The sequence below is a fragment of the Hyperolius riggenbachi genome, chromosome 8 (genome assembly GCF_040937935.1).
Source record: "Hyperolius riggenbachi isolate aHypRig1 chromosome 8, aHypRig1.pri, whole genome shotgun sequence".
Classification (NCBI taxonomy): domain Eukaryota; kingdom Metazoa; phylum Chordata; class Amphibia; order Anura; family Hyperoliidae; genus Hyperolius; species Hyperolius riggenbachi.
In genome coordinates this window covers 69,184,278-69,208,680 of record NC_090653.1, presented here as the reverse complement: position 1 = coordinate 69,208,680, position 24,403 = coordinate 69,184,278, and the positions used below count along the sequence as shown (strand labels likewise).

Here is a 24,403-nt window from a genome sequence, read left to right as displayed (position 1 = left end):
TTAATAATAATTATAATATTAAAATGGTATCATCCTGATTTAAAACTTCATGCTAATATGAATTATAAGACTATAAAACCGTCAGGTGGCATAATTGTCCTAATTATGGGACAACCTTGCAAAGTTCAGTATTTACATTCCAGAATGTTTCATAGTCAAAACATGGCATTATATTCTTGCTGTCTGTAACGGCCTTGTAACAAGTACATGTTGTCAACAATCTTCTAGCCTACAAGTTAAAATAATCTTATAAACTTCACAGCTTGGAATATGCTGAAATGTCACAGAGCAATATATTAAACAAGTACCCCAACTTACAGTTTACAATGAAATTTTGCATAGAACATTAAAACTTAAAACATACACATTATAACCACTTTTCCTGCATAAATAAAACAGCTAGAATTCTGACAGTGGCCCCTTGTACCTCTTGTGTCTCCCTTTGTCCTCCTCTGTCCCCTTGTGTCCTCATGTGTCCCCCAAGTGTCTGCCTCTGTCTTTGTGTCCTCCTCTATGCCCCTTTGTGTCCCCCTCTATGTCCCTTTCTTCTTTTCTGCATGGGTACTGTAGAGGGAGTCCCCAACATTGTGACGGGTTGGAGGTTTGTATTGGCAGGCGTTCACAAGTCGGGAACTCCCTGCATTTGGACTATAAGATGCAGTGACTTTTTTCCTGCACTTTTTGGGGAGAAAAAGTAAGTCTTATAGTTCAAAAAATACAGTAAATAAAATTGCTTATTTTTTACAATATACATTTATAGATTATTTAGTCAGTGTTTGCCCATTGTAAAACCTTTCCTCTCCCTGATTTACATTCTGAAATTACTGGCTGTGACATCTTTAGTTCTGCCAGATGATCAGTACGGAATGTTTGTTACTGAGAGTTCTGTGCACAGAGGGAGATATTGTTGCTTGGCAGTAGGAAAAAGCCGTTATTTCCCACAATGCAACGAGGTTCACAGACAGCAAACTGTCAGGACCAAGGTCATGACATCACACTGTGGGAGGGGTTACATCTCAATATCAGTCTTACAGACCACCCTGATCTATTCAAGAAAAGGTAAAGATTTCTCGTGGCAAAGGGGTTATCAACTACTCATTGGGATGAAGTTCAATCATTGGTTAAAGAAAACCTGTAACTAAAAAAATATTCCCCTGGGGGGTACTCACCTCGGTGGGGGAAGCCCCTGGATCCTATTGAGGCTTCCCCCGTCCTCCTCGGTCCCGCGGCGGAGATAAAGCTCCCCGAACAGCGGGGATGTAAATATTTACCTTCCCGGCTCCAGTGCAGGCGCAGTATTGGCTCTCCGCCTCAGAGATAGGTGGGAATAGCCGATCGCTGTCAGGCCGCTCCACTGCGCAGGTGCAAGTCTCCTGCGCCTGCGTAGTAGAGCGGATCTGACAGAGATTGGCTATTTCCACCTATCTCCGTGCTGAGAGCCACAACTGCACAGGGAAGTTAAATGAATCAGCGCTTGTCAGGCTTGTCGGGGGAGGATAAGTTTGACTGTATTTGCCGAATGCTTGTTTCAGGAGTGCAACTCAGTCACTACTAATGCATCATGACAGATCAGCAGGACGCCAGGCAACTTGTATTGTTTAAAAGGAAATTAATATGGCAGCCTCCAGATCCCTCTCCGTCAGTTGTCCTTGAAAAATTATATAATACGTGCACTATTAAAATGTAAGCCCAATGACTGCTGTCCTTTGGGGCAAGTTACTTGTGCAGCAAGGTGATCGTGTCTGGAAAGTCACATGCCAACAGAAAGCCAATGAGAAAACGTAGAATGCTAAACTGCAATTTGAGCTTACAGTCAGGTTGGGGAAATTCTTAACTAGCTGCAAATTGAAATGGAAAGATCAGTTTTAATAAAGGTGATTAACAAAAACGTTTGTACAGCATGGATTCTTGTTTATAACAAAAGTGCCATTTCCCTTTAAATGCTACAGGCACTATTCTGATTTGTATGTACTGTACATTCTGGCGTTTAAGACTTACTTACTTTTTAACCCTTGCAAATCTTCTGAAAAGTCAGGGGTCGTCTTATACGCCAGGTGTCATTGATGCCGGGTGATACGCCCTATCCAGTTAGGCCCAGTGGGAGCTGATTTCAGAGCGATTCTAGGTATGTTTAGAGAGGTTTTCTAAACATACCTAGCGGTTTTCGGTGCGTTTTTGTGTAGCAGATTACACATATTGTTACAGTAAAAGCTGTCACTGAACAGCTTCTGTAACAAAAACGCCTGGCAAACTGCTCTGAAGTAGCTTTTTTCAGAGCGGTTTGCGTTTTTCCTATAAATTACATTGAGGACGAAACGCTTCAGAAAACCGCAAACGTGCAGCAGGAGGCATGTTTGCGGCTGGGCAAAAACCTCAAACCGCCGGTGTGCACTATCCCATTGCAATACATTAGCCAAGCGTTTTTACAGGCGGATGCGGCCGGCGGATCGCTCCAAAAACCGCTCGGTGTGCACTGGGCCTTACAAACTCTCAGATCTCGCTGCTGAGGACTGTAGTGAAGGTAAATAGGATACAAGGGTGGGCCATAAGGGTTAAAGAGGCGCGCTTTATGGGCACAGCACGATCTATTCTTCCATACCGCTCTGATAAACAGGGAGAGCTGACCAATCCGCTTAGGTAGAGGGAGAGTTGACCAATCCAACCAGTCAATCGCCCATATATACTGTTATATACTGGGTACCACATACAGTACAGCACCAGTATCTGTTCATACATACTGTAGCACCAGTATATGATGATGATTTTTTTTTAGTTTTTTTTATTTGGTGTGCGTTGGAAACGGTATAGTCTTATACAGCGAGTATATCCCAAACTCTATATTTTACCTGGAAAAGTTGGGGGGGGGGGTCACCTTATATGCCCAGTCTTGTACGCCGGAATGTACGGTGGCTAGCTTCTGGCTTTTCACGTTGTATACCTAAAGAACATGAATTGTTATAATGTCACACGGGGGAACAATGCCATTTTACAAGGTCATTCTATTGTGTCTTACTATTGCTGTACCTACTTTGCTCTCATCTTGATGTATATCGTGCAAGATGTATTACAGAGCTACTGAACAATAAGTCCCTTCCAGAACAATGGAAACTGTTATATGCGTTCCATGATTATGCACCGTTGACAGACATGAGACCAGCTATTACTATGTCTACCCAGATTCCAACATTCTCAATATATTTGCTAATATATTGTTTCAACCTCCCCGGTGGTAATCCCCAAGTGAGGTTTGTGGTTAAAGGACAACTGAAGACAAAGCCAAATAAATAACATTTAAGTTGCACTTTTCTCCTGGCAGAACTGCAGCCACTAGGATGCACTCTATAGGCAGTAGTAGTGTTAGGGAGTCTTGCCCAAGGTCTCCTACTGAATAGGTGCTAGCTTACTGAACAGGAAGAGCCGAGACTTTAACTCTGGTCTCCTGCGACAGAGACGGAGCCACTACTGTCCAGCCACTACTAGATAGCTGAAGAGAGAGGGATATGGAGGTTGCCATATTTATTACCTTTTAAGCAATACCAGTTGCCTGCCAGCAGGACTGCCAGGTTACTGGTATCGTTTAAAAGGAAATAAGTTTGGCAGCCTCCACATTCTTCTCACTTAAAGAGGAACTCCAGTGAAAATAATGTAATAAAAAAAGTGCTTCATTTTTACAATAATTATGTATAAATGATTTAGTCAGTGTTTACCTATTGTATAATCTTTTAAATCCCTGATTTACATTCTGACATTATATGGTGACATTTTTACTGTTGGCAGGTAATGTAGCTGCTGCATGCTTTTTTGGCAGTTGGAAACCGCTGTAAAAAGCTATTTCCCACAATGCAGCAAGGTTCACAGACAGGAAACTGCCAGGAGTACATACTCAGAGATTCTTGTGGGAGGGGTTTCACCACAATATCAGTCATACAGCGCCCCCTGATGATCCGTTTGTGAAAAGGAATATATTTCTCATGTAAAAGGGGGTATCAGCTAATGATTGGGATAAAGTTAAATTCTTGGTTGGAGTTTCTCTTTAAAAGGGAACCTGTACTGAGTAAAATTATTTAAAATAAACACATGAGGTAACTTCAAATGAACATTGCATAGTTACCTTGCCATCAGTTCCTCTCAGAAGCTCACCATTTTCTTCCGACAGTGATCCCTTCCAGTTCTGACAACATTTTGTCAGAACTAAAATATATCAGTTGCTGTTAGTTATTTATTAGTTGCTGTCAGTTATAGCTGAGTGGACAACTGATGTACCAGGTAATGTCCATGTTTCCCTATGGCTCAAGTGGGCGATGTTACAGTTTAACTGTGTGCTGACCAGAAAGCTGTTAGGGTGTAATGGGCATTTTTACAATGGAGGACGGAGAATTACACTGATCACAGTGGACAAACAGGATGCAGGAGAGAAGAGATTGAGGAGTAGACTACACGGGAGGTAAGTATGACTTGTGTATGCTTATTTTGACTTTTAATTTTCAGTTCAGGTTTTTTTTAAGTTGTCCATTAATTAAAAGTGACAAAAAGCGGTAATCCTGAGCCACACTTGAGCAGTGCCATGTGCAGAGTGCACGGTGAAGGGGTGTACAACGTGTACAACTCACATCCCCAGCATTCGGCCACATGCATGCGGTCTTCAACTTCTCCTCCCAGGTGCTCTGTCTCTACGGTGCAGACAGACGGGACTTGGACCATAGAGATGGAGCACCTAGAGGAGAGGATTAAGAGAGGTCACATGTGTCTGCCTGATCCTGGGGAGGCAAGCTATACACCCCTTTAACGCACACTCTGTATAGGGATGGGGGGGCAGCAGGTCTGGCTACCTATATTTGGGGGCACTCTTTCCCTACCTATACTGGGAGGGGGGGTGAACTCTATGGCTACCTATACTGGGGGTGACTCTATGGCTACCTATACTTGGGGGGGGGGGGGCATTCTATGGCTACCTGTATGGGGGGGGGGGGCATTTTATGGCTACCTATACTGGGGGGAGCACTCTCTGGCTAACTACACTTGTACTTCTGCCTATACTTGGGTGGCACTCTGGCTACCTACACTTGGGGAGCACTCTGTGGCTACCTACACTTGGGGAGCACTGTACTGCTGCCTATACTTGGGGTGGCAGTGGCACTCTCTGGCTACCTACACTTGGGGAGCACTCTGTGGCTACCTACACTTGGGGAGCACTGTACTGCTGCCTATACTTGGGGTGGCACTCTCTGGCTACCTACACTTGGGGAGCACTCTGTGGCTACCTACACTTGGTGAGCACTGTACTTCTGCCTATACTTGGGGTGGCACTCTCTGGCTACCTACACTTGGGGAGCACTCTGTGGCTACCTACACTTGGGGAGCTCTGTACTGCTGCCTATACTTGGGGTGGCACTCTCTGGCTACCTACACTTGGGGAGCTCTGTACTGCTGCCTATACTTGGGGTGGCACTCTCTGGCTACCTACACTTGGGGAGCACTCTGTGGCTACCTACACTTGGGGAGCTCTGTACTGCTGCCTATACTTGGGGTGGCACTCTCTGGCTACCTACACTTGGGGAGCACTCTGTGGCTACCTACACTTGGGGAGCTCTGTACTGCTGCCTATACTTGGGGTGGCACTCTCTGGCTACCTACACTTGGGGAGCTCTGTACTGCTGCCTATACTTGGGGTGGCACTCTCTGGCTACCTACACTTGGGGAGCACTCTGTGGCTACCTACACTTGGGGAGCTCTGTACTGCTGCCTATACTTGGGGTGGCACTCTCTGGCTACCTACACTTGGGGAGCACTCTGTGGCTACCTACACTTGGGGAGCTCTGTACTGCTGCCTATACTTGGGGGTCGCACTCTCTGGCTACCTACATTTGGGGAGCACTGTACTGCTACTTATATTTGGGGTAGCACTCTCTGGCTACCTATGCTGGGGGTTAAAACTTAAAAACATAATGTGTAAACGAGAGGTAATCGCTTACCTCTCCAGAAGAACTGGTGTCTGTATCTTCTGGAGAATTAAGCGATTACCTCTTGTTTACATGTTATGCTTTAAAGTTATGCTTTGAAGTATTAACACCCATATATTTTATGCTCCTCCACCCCACCCTTCTATTAGTCAGACCTCTTTTGGAGGTAATAGCTTTACAGTTTTCTGGAAAGTGTATTGAACCACAGGAGTGCGACCCACTATCAAGAATTCATCACTAGGTGGCACTATGTACACATTATACAAAGCCTAATTGTAGCAATGTTCTGTATTACCATAACACATATCTATGTATTCAGGCAGAGTGCTAACCCTACATCTGGTCTCTGGAGACTGGGAAACTACTGCTCTTTGTTCATAAATCATACATTTCTCCTGCAGGGCTGGAGACAGCAATATTTTTAATTCATTTATTTGTTGTATAGCATGGAGGTGGTTTGGAACCACAGGAATGTATTTATTGCTGTGTCTCTCTTTTTCTCCCTCAGACATAATGGGGACACAGATGAAAAATGTACCCAATACAACCACAGACCTGAGCAACAATCATTCTAACTCTTCCCCAGACTTCCAGGTAAAAGTTCCAGCAGACTTCTATGTTCTGGCTCTATACTATACCATACTATATCCCCCCCTAGTGTTTCCACCCCTCCCTTTAGATTGTAAGCCTCTGGCAGGGTCCTCCACTCCCTAGTGTAATCTACAGGATCATGTGCTCCTGTCCTATGACAGCCTGTACTTGTATTACTGTGCCTACCTAACCAGCCCATATTGCATGATCATGTATTTTGTACAATTTGCATGTATAACTTTGTTCTATGTGTATAACCCTATGTATGTCATCCTTGTATCATTGTATATATTTATTGTCAAGCGCTGCGTAATATGTTGGCGCTTTATAAATACAATAAATAATAATAATAATAATAATAATAATACCATCTGGCAGTATAACATAACTTTATAGAGAATGTTCATCATCAGTCCTGAAGGAGCTCGCAATCTAATATCCCTATGTCAGTGATTCGGGTAAAACACAGGCCTACGGGAGGCATTCTGCCATCAACTAATGGCCAAATAAAACCAGGGATCTAAAAATACCAACTCATAACGGTATGCAAAGCTATTTCACTGCCACATGAGGCTTCAGAAAGCATTAGCTAAACATCCTGTTTTGGTCATGTGATTTAAAGTGGACCTGAACTCTTGCACAGGGCAAAAGGAAAACATAGAGAAATGCTCACTGTATGTATTTAGAGAATTTAGCTTGTCTAATTCTGCCTTATTTGTGTCTAATCACAAGTTGTAATTTGATCTTTCCCCTGTGTCACGATTGCCACGGCAGATAAGCTCATTAGAAAGCACAAGCTGTAAACACTGTCTGCTTCCATGAATCAGGAAGTAGAAACAGTGCAAATTTATTTTAGGATCTGTATCAGCTGTAACAAAGAAATGTTTTTCTTTAAAGGTTATTACGCTGCTGCTTATCTTTTAGAGCAGAGAGGATGTTATAAGTTCAGGTCCGCTTTAAAGCAGCCTATTTAAAAAAGTAAACAGGCTACCGTGGCAAACCTGCCTGCTGCTGCTTGGCTCATTATCATGATGCTGTTCCGACCCTAAGGGCTTTTTCACACTAGGGGCTGTTCCCTCCATTCTGACGGAATGCTCATAGTATGTTGTTTAGAAAGGTTACATGAAAGTTTATTGACCTTCATGTTACCTTTCACATTAGACAAAGTGCTCCAGAGCGTTACGTTGTAATGCATCTGGGATGCTTTTAATCATCCGGCGCAAGAGTTTTCCCGTCGGGTGAATTAGAACTAGCACTGCCGCTATGCGTCGAACCGCAAGTTCCCGAAGTCATACCGTAATTCATAACACACGCATGAAATCGGGTTCCTGCACGTTAGCTCAGAATCATTTATTCCGCCAAGTACAAATGGTACAGTGGGTACAGACGCACGATCACTAACGTTGCCTTGCATCGCGCCAATGACTATGGACCAACACGGCGGTTCTTTGAGATCCCTGACGACACCGCACAAAGTAACGTGATCGCAGAAGTCTCGCTCGCACCTCCGTGTACAACTTTACCCTGCCACCAGGAAGAGGCGTCACTGACGACCGTCGTCAAGGGGATGACGCAGGAGCCGTCGGGCGGCGAGTACGAAGCTTAAAGCGGACCCAAACCAAACATTTTTAATTCAATATATTTAGTTGCACCACTCTGACACATACAAAGATAAATAAACACTCCTTCAAGCCTATGAGCATTTCAGTGCATGCTTTTCACCCTTCTCTTTTCATAACTAGGGTTATACAGGTGGCAGCCATTAGCAATTCCTCCTTTGCCGGACAACTCCTACTCCACCAGTTTGCCGGATTCTGTCCCGGCATAATGAAAGGGAGGGGTTCCTCCAATAAATGTAAAATATTTTATATTTGTCATCATGCAGCTGAAAAAAGGCTGCTATTTATTATTATAATTTAGAAAATAGATTCTATTTCTGAAATCTTGTATTTTTAATGTGGGTCCACTTTAAAATGTGGGTCCACATCAAACCAACAAACGCTGGTTCCAGTGATTAACATCTTATTGTACGGTTCTGATCCAGTTCCGTATGATGCCTGAAGAAGAAACGTAACGTTTGGAAAGCTTGCAATAAACCATGTACAGGTAGTCATTAAAGAGAGTCTGAAGCGAGAATAAATCTCGCTTCAGACCTCATAAATAGCAGGGGCACGTGTGCCCCTGCTAAACCGCCGCTATCGCGCCGCTAAACGGGGGTCCCTTCACCCCCAAATCCCCTCGGTGCAGCGGGGGAGCGCTTCCTGGTTGGGGCGGGGCTAACCGCCGCAGCCCTGCCCGACGCGCGTCTGTCAGCGCGTATCTCCGCCTCTCCCCCGCCCCTCTCAGTCTTCCTTCACTGAGAGGGGCGGAGGAGAGGCGGCGATGCGCCGCTGACAGACGTGACTGGAGGCAGGGCTGCAGCCGTTAGCCCTGCCTCCAGGAGCGACCAAGTCTGCAAACAAAGTGTTGCAGTGGGGGGTTTGGGGGTGAAGGGACCCCCGTTTAGCGGCGCTATAGCGGCGGTTTAGCAGGGGCACACATGCCCCTGCTAACTATGAGCTCTGAAGCGAGATTTATTCTCGCTTCAGAGTCTCTTTAACCACTTAACATCTCAGTCGTTTTCAGCTTATGCATCCGAGCAATGTTCACCTCCCATTCATTAGCCTATAACTTTATCACTACTTATCACAATGAACTGATCTATATCTTGTTTTTTCCGCCACCAATTAGGCTTTCTTTGGGGGGTACATTTTGCTAAGAGCCACTTTACTGTAAATGCATTTTAACAGGAAGAATAAGAAAAAAAATGAAAAAATTCATTATTTGTCAGTTTTCGGCCATTATAGTTTTAAAATAATACATGCCTCCATAATTAAAACCCACGTATTGTTATTGCCCATTTGTCACGGTTATTTCACCATTTAAATTATGTCCCTATCACAATGTATCGCGACAATATTTTATTTGGAAATAAAAGAGCATTTTTTCCGTTTTGCATACATCACTATTTACAAGCTTATAAAAAAAAAAATTGAGAAATATTTCATCTTTACATAGATATTTAAAAAGTTTAGACCCTTAGGTAAATATTTATGTGTTTTTGTTTTTTTTATAGTAATGCTTTTTTTTTTTTTTTTTTTTTTATTAAACATTTTATGTGGGCATTTTTGGAAGGGTGGGTTTTAAAAGTGTTTTATTTGGGGAAATATTGGTGTATTGTAATGTTTTTGGGCATTTACTTGTAGTTTTACTTTTTGGCCACAAGATGGCAATCTCGATTTTTTTTACATGACGTCACTCTAAGCGTACAATGTACGCTTAGAGGGACACAGCTTCAGAAAGAGCGAAGCTTCCGAGAGAAGCTGTCGCTTTTTCAGCGGGGGAGAGGAATCAATGATCGGGCTCCCTAGCCCGATACATTGATTCCGTGGCTACCGACTCCGCGGCCGGGAGTGCGCGTGCACGCGCGCGATCGGCCGCGGGAGCGCGCCTGTCCTCCTTGACGTTTTTATACGTCAAGGAGGACAAAGTGGTTAAAGGTATCACCGGAATCAACATTTGCTGGTTTCATGCCTGCATTTCAGGTACGAGGATCCAGCATGAACACAATCCTGTACTTACCTCAGGTAGCGTTGCCTTGGGTCAGGTGTGCTTTAACCACTTCCTGACCGCCTAACGCCGATAGGCGTCAGGAAGGTGGCAGCCTCAGGACCACCGCATGAATACACATGTCTGCCCCGTGGCTATTTTTGACCAAATAGCTGAATGCACTGAAACAAAAAAAAAAAAAAAAAAGCATGGGTTTCCATGCAAATATCAGTGTTAATATAACCTAGCAGAATGTATCTGCAGATCCCTGTGGACCCTAATCTGGCTGAGTACAATTGCCTGGAGCTGGACTCTATCCTACAAACAATATACTTTGTAGTTGTAAAGAGTAAATGAGAACAACAGCGTGTGCAGTAATGGCAATATGGATTTATTCCTCCACAAAACTAATTTGTTTTAGGCACGTTGACATCCTGGCCCCAGGGATTTATGTAGCTCTATTAATACACACAAGACAATAGCAGGTGAGCAATCGCATATGGTGTGCATTTCCTAATAGATAAATGCAATGTGCCCTCCCCCCCACTAAGCTGAATGAGCTCAGCACAGGTATCAGTGGTAGTCATCTTCCCCCATCACACAGGCATGCAGCTCCCTCCCACGCTTATGTGACAGGTGGAAGTTGATCCCCATTCATATCAGTGCGGTGTTGTTGTATCTCAGCAGTGGGGTAGATGCACAACACTTTCCCATTATCAAACGGTTTATTACACATTGCTCGAGTCACTCACTGGAATACAAGTAGCAATCTGAAATGAGCAGCGTATTATTAGACTGCCGACTGACTGACTGATTGATTAATAAGCTTATCTACTACAATACTGTAATTATTATTATTATTGTAGGTAGTCACACCATAATCCCTACCATAGTCATATAGTAGTCACACCATAATCCCTACCATAGTCATACGGTAGTCACACCATAATTCCTACCATAGTCATACGGTAGTCACACCATAATCCCTACCATAGTCATATAGTAGTCACACCATAATCCCTACCATAATCATACGGTAGTCACACCATAATCCCTACCATAGTCATACGGTAGTCACACCATAATCCCTACTATAGTCATACGGTAGTCACACCATAATCCCTACCATAGTCATATAGTAGTCAAACCATAATCCCTACCATAGTCATATGGTAATCACACCATCATCCTTTCCATAGTCATATGGTAGTCACACCATAATCCCTACCATAGTCATATGGTAATCACACTATAATCCCTACCATAGTCATACGGTAATCACACCATAATCCCTACCATAGTTATATAGTAGTCACACCATAATCCCTACCATAGTCATACAGTAGTCACACCATAATCCCTACCATAGTCATACAGTAGTCACACCATAATCCCTACCATAGTCATATAGTAGTCACACCATAATCCCTACCATAGTCATATGGTAATCACACCATCATCCCTACCATAGTCATATGGTAATCACACCATCATCCCTACCATAGTCATATGGTAGTCACACCATAATCCCTACCATAGTCATATGGTAGTCACACCATCATCCCTACCATAGTCATATGGTAGTCAAGCAAAAGGAAGTATATGCACAACTCAGTCAGCAAATGTGTGCTTGGTCACGAAACATATAGGTGAGTAAAGAGCTATGACCATATAATAGCACCACAGGCAAACATATACAAAAGAGTATACAAAATTTAGTAAAGCATCAAATAACACTAAATCATGAATACACACATTTAAATGAGCTAGTCAATACACCTCATATCAATAAAGGCAATTGTATAGTAGTACATACAACCTGGAATAGGTAATGCATGAATGGTATTGATAATAATCACCTGGGGTGCGCAATATAAGAGCTACCCCAGTGACAGAACCCAGGTTCCGTACCTCTCATAAAGAGACTAAGTGATAGTGCATAACCAATATAAGCAGCCAGTATTGTCAGTGAACAATTAAACACAAAAACACACTGAATCAAGAAAAAAAAAAGAGTGCGAAACAAGACTATAGCCTGTGGCCTAATGGATGCCATATATAGTGACATGATGCTGGGACTGCAGTGCAAGCCATGGTGGTGGAGGAGAGAAGCGTACGTGAACCAGGATGGGGGAGTACCACGAGGTGTCCCACAATGGGGGGGGGGGGGGGGTGTAAACCGGCTTGACCGATTTGAACGAGACTCGGTATACAGACCCCTTACTACCTTAGACGATATGTTCTGGGGGTCTTGCGGCCCCCCTGCACACCTGGGCGGAGCTACAGCCAGACAATCAGATTTAACCCATTCACGTCAATGGAAAAAATGTAAAAGGCTGCCATTCTCACAGTAATCAAGCCAGAATCCCCACACTTGGCACAGTTGGTCACTTGGTGACCGAGGTTACAAATCCAGGAAAAGCGGGCGGAGCATAAAACAGCCAATCAAATTTCAGCCATTCATTTTTAATGGGAAAATGTAAACTGCAGCCATTCTTAGACTGTTAATCGCAGGGTTCTCAAACTTGGCACAGTTGGTCACTGGGTGAATGAGATGAAGATTCAGGAAAGTGGGTGGAGCCTACAACCGCCAATCAAAATTCATCTATTGATTTTCAAGGGGAATATTGAAACTGCTGCCATTCTTACACTGTTTATGGCTGAGGCTTCAGACTTGCTACAGTTGGTCATTGGGTGACTGGGGTCCAAATTCACTAAAGGGGCGGGGCCACAAACAGCCAATCAGATTTCCTTTCTGGATAAACTGCTGCTTCCATTCACACATTTTTGATGCCAGGAACCTGAAAGCTCACAAACTTGGTCATTGAGTGACTGTGTGTCCAGGTTACAAAAAGTGGGCGGAGCTAAAAACAAATTTCACTGGAAAATATAAACTGCAGCCGTTCTTACACTGTTAATGGCGGGGTTCTCAATCTTTGTACAGTTGGTCACTGGGTGACTGGGATTAATATTCAGGAAAATGGGTGGGGCCTACAACAGCCAATCAAAAGTCACCTGCTGATTTTCACTGGGAATATTTAAATTTCTGCCATTTTTACACTGTTAATAGCAAATGCCCCAAACCTGGTACAGTTGGTCAATGGGTGACTGGGGGTTCAAATTCAGAAAGGTGGTAGAGCCACAAACAGCCAATAAGATTTGTGTAACTTTAACCACTTTACCCCCGCGCGTACGGATTTCTCCGCCCCTTTTTCCATCCTTTCACCCCCAGGGACGGAGAAATCCGTACTCTGCGCACTCCCGCCGCTGTCCGCGCTCCCGCTCGTAAACACGCCGCCCGCCCGCCGCTAGTAAACACGCCGCCGCCCGCTCGCCCGGAGATCAATGAACGGGAAAATCCATTCCCGTTCGTTGATCTCAGCCCCGCAATGATCTGCTGCCGCTCGGCTGAGCAGCCCGATCATTGTGAAAAGATAACAAAGTCCCAGCCTCTTTCTACTTCCTGCAAGAGTCCAGAAGGACGCTTGCAGGTCGTATGAAACAAATTGGTAATGGTGCCATCTTGTGGCCAAATAGTAAAACTACATCCTAACCATTTTTTACACACAAATAAACTTGTTTTACACAAAAAATTAACTCCTTACCTCCCACACTCCCCAATTTTTTTTTTTTTGTAATTAAAAAAAAAAATAAAAAATTTACAATTTAAAAAAAATACATAAATAGTTACCTTAGGGACTGAACTTTTTAAATATTTATGTCAAGAGGGTATAACACTGTTACTTTATAAACTATGGGCTTGTAATTAGGGATGGACGCAAAACTGAAAAAAATGCACCTTTATTTCCAACTAAAATATTGGCGGCAAACATTGTGATAGGGACATAATTTAAACGGTTTTATAACCGGGATAAATAGGCATATACATTTAATGGGTTTTAATTACAGTAGCATGCATTATTTAAAAACTATAAAGGCCGAAAACTGAAAAATAATAATTTTTTTCCCACATTTTTTCCTATTTTCCCATTAAAACACATTTAGAATAAAATTATTCTTGGCATAATGTCCCACCTAAAGAAAGCCTAATTGGTGGCGAAAAAAACAAGATATAGTTCATTTCATTGCGATAAGTAATGATAAAATTATAGACGAATGAATGGAAGGAGCGCTGAAAGGTGAAAATTGCTCTGGTGGTCAGGGGGTAAAACCCCTCAGTTGGGAAGTGGTTAATGGGAATATACAAATTATTGATACCAAGGACCCCAAAGCTGATAAACGTGATAATTGAGTGACTGTATGTCAAGGTTAGAAAAAGTGGGCAGCGCCAACAACTAAATTTTTTACATGGGAAAAAATAAACTGCAACCATTCTTACACTGTTAATGGCAGGGTTGCCAAACTTGACACAGCTGGCCACTGAGTGACTATAAATATTTAGAAAGTGGGTGGAGCCTACAGCAGCAAATCAAAATTCACCTTTTGATTTTTTTCAAGGGGAATATTTACATTGCTACTATTCTTAAGGTAGCCATACACTGGTCGATTTGCCATCAGATTCGACCAACAGATAGATCCCTCTCTGATTGAATCTGATCAGAGAGGGATCGTATGGCTACCTTTACTGCAAACAGATTGTGAACCGATTTCAGCCTGAAACCGTTCACAATCTGTGGTGGTGCTGCTGCCGCCGCTCCCCCCGCATACATTACCTGCTCCGCCGGTGCGACTGCCCCCGGTCACCGCTGCTTCGTCTCCGCTCTGGTCTCTGGCATGCTTCACTTCTTCCTGCCCGGCAGGAAGTTTAAACAGTAGAGCGCCCTCTACTGTTTAAACTTCCTGCCGGGCTAGAAGAAGTGAAGCATGCCGGAGTCCAGACCAGACCAGCGCGGAGACGGAGCAGCGGTGCAAGGGGGCAGTCGCAGACTTTTACTCACCTGGGGCTCTCCTCAGCCCCCTGCAGCTGAACGGTGCCCTCGCCGTGTCCCTCCGATGCACCAGGACTCGCCGGCGGCCACTTCCGGTTTGGCCGTCACCAGCCGACAGGCCGGACGCAATAGCATTATAGAGGGCGCTATTGCGTCCGTGGACGCGGATAATCAGCCGCGTTCCCAGCCTGTCGGCCGGCGAGTCCTGGTGCATCGGAGGGACACGGCGAGGGCACCGTTCAGCTGCAGGGGGCTGAGGGGAGCCCCAGGTGAGTAAAAGTCATTTTTTGCCAGACTTAAGTATTCCTTTAAAGGGAACCAGAAGCTAGAAAAATTATTAACACATGATGTTGCTGCAAATGAATATTACATACTAACCTCACCATCAGTTCCTCTCAGAGGCTCACCATTTTCTTCTTACAGTGATCCCTTCCAGTTATGACAATATTTTGTCAGAACTGAAATATACCGGTGGCTGTCAGTTATACATCAGCAACTGTCAGCTACAACTGAATGTGCAAGGTAATGTCCATGTTTCCCTATGGCTCAAGTGGGTGATATTACAGTTTAACAGTGTGCTGACCAGGAAGCGGTTATGGGGTAATGGCCATTTTTAAAATGGAGGACAGAGAATTCCATTGATCACATTGGACGAATGGGACGCAGGAGAGGAGAAAGAGATTGAGGAGTAGACTACACAGGAGCTAAGTATGACCTGTGTATGGTTATTCTGACTTTTTATTTTCAGTTCAGGTTCCCTTTAAAAGAAAATAAATATGGCAGGCTCCATAGGCCTCACACCTTGTGTTCCTTTTTAAAGGGAGTGAATAAGGGGAGAAGAAGGTAATGGGGAGGTGATAAAAAGGAACAGCACAGCAAGCCTGCCTATTCTTGTAAAATTGATTTTGGGCAAAAGTCAAATTTTGAGACTAGGAGTAATTGCGGGGGTCGGGTGGGGGAGGAGTAGAATAAAGGACAATACACAGAGGTACGTGGATCCAGCATGAACACACCTCTGTTCTTACCTTGGGTAACTTTGCTTCGGTTAGGAATACTTCGGAACCCTGAAAGAGGGGCATCCTTAATGGATAATTAGATGTCACTGGAAAACAGCCATCTGCATGTCCATATATTCAAAATGGATTTCCAATGGCAAAAGTGTGTGTGTGTCTGTGTGTGTCTGTGTGTGTCTGTGTGTGTCTGTGTGTGGTGTGGTGTGGTGTGGTGTGGTGTGTGTGTGTGTGTTTTTGGAACTAATGTTTTCAGGTTTGCTCATTTATATTTTTTGCATAAATTATTCTGTACCCTTAATGCATGACTGTACTTATGTATATGCTAAATGAACCCCATGCTTTCCCTGATTAAAGCGAACCTCTAGTGTAAATTACACATTTAATGGGTCCTTTTCTAATATAAAGTTATAATTACCCGTCGTGTCTTTTCCTCCCAAATACCACCAGAGTCTGCAGCTTTCCACTAGAGTCTGTAGCCCCGCCCCCTGCTGAAAATCACCATGGTGTTTTCTCTACTCAAAAGTGTTTGCCTCAGGTGGGTATTGTATAGCGAGTGTATGCACCTTTAGGCTGAATTAAAGGGCACCTGTAATGAGAGGGATTTGGAGACTGGCATATTTATTTCCTTCTAAACAATGAAAATTGCCTGGCTATCCTGTTGAGCCTCTGCCTCTAAAGCCCCATCTACACAACACAATTTTTTGTGTGATTTGACCTAATTCAATTGATCGATAAAATCCGACATGTCCGATCGGGATTCAAGTGTTTAAAAGGAAAAAATTATATATTATATCAGCCTCAATATCCCTCTAACTTTAAGTGTCCCTTAGGCCCCCTTTTATACTTGCATTTCAAGTGTTTATTGTGTTACCGTTTTATCGCAGGGTGACGCAACGGCAATGGAAGTGAATGGGGCCCTTCACACTTATGGTGTTCTGTCGCAAAGCACTCGAAGTATCCGCTCTGCCGCAATCCCAAAGCACAGCCTGCAATACGTTACCCCTAGCATTAACACATGGTGCTTAGGGTAACGGAAATCTATGGGTGACGAAGGTAGTGTAAACGGCGGAGCACAGCGAGTCGCAGACCGACGGGAATCCCAGTGACGAACTACGTCACTGAGTGGGAAGCGACACTGTGCGTATGACCCTATTGGTGCACTCTGCCGCAGGGTCATATTACCCAAGTAACATCACTAAGGTGTCTCTAAACCCTATAGAGATGAACATTAACTGCTGTATTGATTTTACACAAGTTTTTCTGTATTGAGATAAAAGTGTGTGTATATATATATATATATATATATATATATATATATATATATCTATATATATATATATATATAGCGCAATAATAAATAAGCTTTTTCACCTGTTTTCTTCTGTTTTATCCTTATCTATATTATATTTTTATTATATTAATTTTATTATATTAATATAATATAACTAAAAGCAAGAAAAGAATTGTATTGAAATTAGGTTAATCGAGAACAACTTACTTTGAGTGATTATTTTGCTTGTAAATGTACTGAAAGGTTATCTTTATGAATTAGGTGACAATACATTTATCAGCAGCTTTGTGAATAGAGCCCAATGTACCCTAAATGGGAACGAGTGCTCGCAATAACATTTGAATCTGCAATATCAACATCAGCTTTAAATAAATGTATTAATGCTTTATGTCCCAGTGGGAGTGCAGGGCTCCCAGGATTCAGTCTATAAATAATACAGAACGTCAGATGAATACAGCCCTGCAGATGTAGAGAATTCTCACTGAACGGAGGGGCCGTTGCCTTAACAGAAAGCCTAGCTATGCGGAGGTAATGAAATTTTGGCACTGTGTGGAGATCAGACGCAGGGCAGAGCCTCCCCAGCCCGTACGCTCACTTCATTTAAATACTTGAGTGATTACAATTAATTAGGCTTCTATTTCCCAGCAGGCAGAACGGCACGGTATTCTATCCTGCAGCGGTTACCAGGGGATTTGCGGTAACTTTACAGATACATTTCTCTAAAATATGAATCAGGTGATTTGAATTAACTTTGTCTCAGGACCATTTCTTATTTTTAGGAGTGGAGTTGGGGGGGGGGAGGGGACAAGAGCAGAAAATGACTCAAATCAATTACCAGAAATCAGCATGTGCTTTTCTCCACCTTGTTGGTTATTGTGCTGTTTAAAATCAGGCAGAATTAAAGCTGCAGGCTCTTCTGTAATAAAAGCAAGCTGCGAAAATGGAAGGACTAAATACAATTCCTAGTAGGTGGCGCTAGAGGTACTCTTTATGTGTACATGCAATTAAAGCGGACCTGAACTCCTCTCTGCTCTAAAAGATAAGCAACAGCATAACAACATTTTAAGAAAAGAATTTCTTTTTTTTCTTCTTCTTTTTTTTTTTTTTTTTTTTTTTCAACTCAGATGCACACCACATGCGGAGAGCTTGTCAGCTAAAGGCCTATCAGCCTTAAGTGGCTGTATGCCATCGCTGGGTAGTGCTATCATCATTGTTCGTCTGCTATAATAATTATATTTCTTATATTGCTCATAGGTAGCTTGATTATATAGTCGCCCTTTCAGAGCCCGATCATCCCCCCCCTGAAAACAGGGTTACAACAACTACCCCTGCTCACAAACCCTGAGACGGAGCACAGTAAATTCCAGCTACCGCATGTGAGCACACACAACCCTCATCCAACCAGCTCTTATTCCACAAACTACTCATTCAAACTTCACAAATACCACACCCCTATCACCAGTCTCTGCTACGGATTGCCCAACCGCCTCTAACCCTGCCCGTCTTTATCCCCGACATGAATCTATATTTGTGAGTTGTTTAAATACCCTTCTGTGATTACTCGCCAGGTTTTACTACACGATCTTGCCCATTCACCTCCATCATAAGTCATTTCATCTTCCTTCATATCTTGGACTACAGGATTCCTGCCACCACACAACTGGTCCATTCTACAAACCCATTCATCCAGACTTGGGGGGGTTGGTTCTTTCCACTTATCCAGTATCATTCTTTTAGCAACCTTGGAACCTACTTCTTTGATTAAAATGCTACCCTTACAACCACCTGCATCAGCAAATCCAAAGATCGCTTCTTCTGCGGATAGGTTGAAGGTATCTGTTAGTAATTCTCTGCAAAAGAGGGTTATTTCTTCCCAAAAAACTTTTACTATGGGGCATGACCACCACATATGCATCTCTGTCCCGTCCTCCTGCCCACACCTCCAACAAACCACCTTATGGCTAGTAAATTTCTGGATGCGTGATGGAGTGAGATACCATTTAGCAGTGGTCTTGTACTGGATGAGTTGTAGAGTTGTATCCCGTATGGACCAATTACTCTGCCAAATCTTTGGCCATTTGTGGCTGAGAGTGGGACTAACGGCCGTTTCCCATTTTTCACAATAGGTTGGGGTAGAGTTATCTATCTCGCCTGGGCTGTTAAGTTTATTAAGTTTAGATAAGGCTTTTTCCATTTTTTTGTTAAGCAAGATGTGTTTTTCTAGGATATTCAAGTCTATCCTACTTTTCAAATGCACTTTATGCAGGAAACTTTGTGCTTGGATTAGTCCCCACGTATTTTTCTGCCCATCGTTATATAAAAGGCTAGGAATTTTCAGAGTGTGGTCGCCCCTAAGGTTAACAATACGTGTTTCACTACTTATATTATTTTTTATGAACCACGACTTCTTCGCGCCTGGAATAAAGTCTGGGTTGTCCCTCAGTGTAGTCATGGGCGAGAGGCCCGTTTCTTTTTGCCATATTTGCACAAACCAATAAAAGGTTTTTAGTGTTGGTGTAATCAAAGGATGGTGGGTAGTTGAATAAATTTTGTAAATGTTGCTGGGTATCCATGAGAAGATTAAATCAAGTTTGCCTTCTTCCTTTTCTAGTGATGTCCATATTTTGCCTGTTTTATTAGGAGAGGCTTCTATCCTCCAGTCTAGAATTCTGGCCAAGTGTATACTTCTATAATAATTCTGGATATTTGGGGCGGCTAAGCCACCTCTTTCTTTCCCTCTGGAGATTAGCTTACAACTTAATCTACGTCTGGACCTACTCCATATAAAATTCTGAAAAATGTTTTGCCAAATTTGGAACCATGAACCCGGGATAGTCACTGGCAAACTCCGCAATAAAAAGATGAGTTTGGGTAGCACAACCATTTTGATAATACTGATCCTACCAATAATATTAAAACAAGGGCGGTCCCATGACTGAAGTTTACCCTTAAATTCTTTTATAATTTTTGAGAAATTAGCCTTAAAAAGATCCTTAGGGTCTTTTGTGAGGGAGATTCCAAGATAGTTAATCACGCACTCATTCCATTTAAATTTGTTTTTTTGTTTAATTTTATGTACAGTAGCAGCTGAACAGCCCAAATCTAAAATTGTAGTTTTTTCTTGATTTAGCTTAAAGTTGGAATACAGTGCGAATGTATTTAAGATTTCCTCACATCTAGTAATAGAGTGAATCGGGTCAGTCAGGATTAACAACAGATCATCCGCATAAGCAAGGATTTTAATCTCATCTTCATTTGTTTTAACGCCTTTTACCTGATCATCACCTTGAATTACTTGAATAACAGCTTCTAGGCTTAGGTTGAATAGCCAGGATGATAGTGGACAGCCCTGCCTGACCCCATTTTTTATATCAAAAATATCAGATATGTGTCCATTGACGTTGACTCCTGCACTTTGATTCGAATATAATCTTTTTATTTTCTTAATAAAATTGAGGCCAAAGCCAAGCCTATCAAGCATTTGAAATAAAAAGTCCCTTGAAAGTCTGTCAAACGCTTTTTCAGCATCTACAGCAATCATTATTGCTTCAACTCCTCTTTTTTTGCATATGTGAATCGAGTTTATTGCTGCATAGATATTATCTTGAGTTTGTTTGTTTTTGACAAAACCTGCCTGTTGTTTGCCCAGGATTCTATCAGCAACCCCGCCCAGTCTATTTGCCAGGATTTTTGCATAAATCTTGACATCACAATTCAGAAGTGATATAGGCCTAAAATTTGCACACTCCATATTAGATTTCCCTTCCTTTGGGATTAACGTTATGGTTGCTCGATTCGTCTCTAAAGAAAAAGTAGCAGCTCCTTCCTCATTATTAACCATATTACAGAAGATGGGGGCCAAGACAGGGGCGAAGTGCTGATAAAACTCTGCGCAATAGCCATCAGGACCAGGACTTTTTCCCTTCTGGAGTTTCGACACAGTGTCTATAAATTCACTTTCTTTTATTAATGCTCCAAGTATTTCTTGGTCTATAGTATTTAATTTAGGTAAATTTATTCTTTCCAAGTAAACCCCTATATTCTGGAGCTTAGGAATATCTGCATTGTATAGTCTTTCATAAGAAAAGAATTTCTTTGTTACAGCTGATGCAAATCCTGGAATAAATCTGCAGTGTGTCTACTTCCTGCTATCATGGAAGCAGCCATAGGGCTAACATCATGTGTTTACAAGTTATCTGCTCTGCCATGGCAGCCCAGATTACTGACCTGACACAGGTGAAGAGATCAAATTACACTGGTGATTAGTCACATATGAGGGGGAATAAGACATGTTAAGATTTCTAAATACTTACAGGGGGCATTTCTCTCTGTTTTTCTTCAGTCCTGTACAAGAGTTCAGGTCCACTTAAAGGTGAGATCACAGTGACTCAATTGGTATGTTTTTTATTGTACAAATCGGACAGTACAGATTCTCTTTAACTTAATATGTATTGAGAATGGTTTCGTTAGAATCACAAATGCAGAATAATTTAACCTTTTAAATCGTTAATTTTGTTGAAGATTGTTGGAGGGGATAAGAAGGCCAGAAATCATTTGCCCTGCACTAGCTGCCCACAGATCTGCCGGCACAACCAAGATTTACGTTAATCCTGCACTTGGCAGGAACAATGTGTAATAATGTCAACTTTTAAACATAGCTTTTGCTGAATATTTTTGGAAGGAAAATGAAGGGCAGGAGCCAACAGATCAGCTGGCACAACAAAGATTGCACTAATGCTGTACTTGGCAGGAACAATACAGGACAACAGCAGCTTTGAAATGTAAATTTTGCCCTTTTTTTCTCTTTAGATGGGAGATGATATAGATTCAAACCTGTCCTTCTCTAATAAGAGATAGAATCGCACACCATACCAGAATATGGGGGTGCAGGACCAGTATAAAGCCAATGAAGAAATCCTGAAGATCCACACACTCAGTAAAGAATAATGCGTTGTTTACTCACATAACGTAACAGATGTCCATTCACAAAACCTACGAATGCTACGGGGCCATTGTCAAGGTATCAAACAAAATGATAACAACAACCTGGTGTACGTGGCAGGCTTATAAGCACATACAAGGCGACTTAGGCCTCTTTCACAGTGCGACGTTAAAGTCGCACGTTAGAAAATGTTTTAACGTGGACAAACACACAGCAATACTAAGTCTGTGCAACTTTCACAGTGCACACTTTGCGTTTGTGTGTAACGTGTAGCATTATTAGACAGTGCTGCATGCTGTGCGTTATACACGTTATCAACTGCGTTAGACTGTTTGCACATGCTCAGTAATGACCTGGAAGCATACTTTTCATTGCCTGTATGCCCTACTGTACGCGACGATAACAGGGCATAGAGTTGCGTTGTGACATTTTTGGCACGTTGCGTTGTTAGTTTGCGTTGAGACTTTAACGTCGCATCAAAACGCAACGCCCCACTGTGAAAGTAGCCTTAAGATATACTTTGTTATGCTAAGTTATTGCATGTAACCACATTGTGCCCTACAATGTACTATTTAACACTATTTTCATATGCAAATGATATGCTGTAATTGGCAGCAATTTTAAATTGCAAGGAGGGTGTTCTAATTTGAAGCATTGCTTATGAGCTTGTCACATACACCAGGTTGTTGTTACCATTCTGTTTGTTACCTAGACAAGGGGACCTGCCATGGCCCTGAAACGGTTGTTGGTTTTGTGAATGGACATTTGTTATGTCACTTTCTGCCCTCCTCGAACCATTTTTCTTTTCTTTTTTTACAGCCCGTGAAAGGCACTTCTTTTAAATTTAGCCACCCTCCTTATGGTTCATCCCACCTCTGTTCAGCCAGTTAGAAAGTAGGCTTCTAGTAAACAACAGACAGAGTATGGCGTGGATGCTCGCAAAGTCTAATTGTGCCTAAAACTGCCACTAAGATGTGTATAAATGTACAATGCTTGTCGCCTAGAGGGATTGGGACTCAATCCTTGGGTGACAGTTTGCTGTAGCAGAGCAATTTGTTACCATGGAGAGGGGAGGAGGGACGAGCAGGGCATGATAGAGCAGCTTCCGCAGGCAGGGTAAGGAGGGGAACCAATGGACTCTGTTGCCGACTGTTACTGATCTATCTGATGCACGTTATGTGCAATGAAGTCAAGTTTAAAGCAAACCTGAGTTTTTAAAAAAAGAAAAGTTAGATACTTGCCTTAGTAGATGGAAGCCTTGGGATGATCCAGACGCTTCTCCAGTCCTCATGCCCCCCACCGATGCTCACCAGGCCTCCCTTCTTCTCTGTGGCTACACCTCAGTCCGTATAGGATCATGGCTGCACTGCATAGGTGCAAGTACAGCCCGCACCTGCACAGTAACAGGGAGAGGCTCGTGCTCGGGTGGCTCTGTGCTACTGTGCAGGCCCTACTTGCGCCTTCGCAGTGTGGCCGCACTTGTTCAAGGATGGGAGTGTTTAACAAACACCTGTCAAATGTGTCCAGAAAGTCCCAGAACTGGATCGCTTGAAGCAAGGAGGATAACTGTGTGGAAGATGCCTACACGCGGCGGTCCCTGTAAAAGATGTAATCAATGATTACGTCCAACCAAGCCTCCCACCTGAATGCTAATTTGTGCAGATCCTGCTAGATCGGTATGGCAGGCAAAGGGTGTATGACCGTGCACCTGATTGGCTGACTGGCGCCTGCTGGCCAGATAGAAGTAGGAAAATGCCTGAACTGGTAGTGAGCAATTGTGTGTGTTGCAGTTAGCAAGGAGGATGGGGAAGCTTCGGAACTATCCAGAGGCTTCCCACTAATAAAGGTAAGTATTCAATTTCAAACTTTTTCCCAACTTCAGGCACCTTTTAATCCAACGCCAAAATCCATTAAAGGCCAACTGTAGCAAGAGGCAGCCATATTTATTTCCATATAAACAATACAAGTTGCCTGGCAGTACAGTTGATCTGTTTGGTTGCTGTAATGTCTGAATAACACCAGAAACAAGCATGCAGCTAATCTTATCAGATCTGACAATATTGTCAGGAACACCTGATCTGCTGCATACTTGTTTGGGGTCTATGGCTAAAAGTATTAAAGGCAGAGGG

At 42.9% G+C, this 24,403-nt stretch overlaps 1 protein-coding gene across 9 annotated transcripts in view; it reads right to left on the bottom strand.

Annotated features, from left to right (window-relative positions):
- The window catches only part of TMEM91 (transmembrane protein 91), a 510,612-nt gene that overhangs the window by 460,278 nt on the left and 25,931 nt on the right, over positions 1-24,403 (bottom strand). For 7 of the 9 annotated variants that reach the window (XM_068250624.1, XM_068250623.1, XM_068250638.1 and 4 more), the window contains exon 2: positions 2,847-2,938. The exons of the other annotated variants lie outside the window; for them this stretch is intronic. The gene's annotated coding sequence lies outside the window, so the exon portion shown is untranslated. The remainder of the gene's footprint in view (positions 1-2,846; positions 2,939-24,403) is intronic. 9 annotated transcript variants of the gene reach the window in all.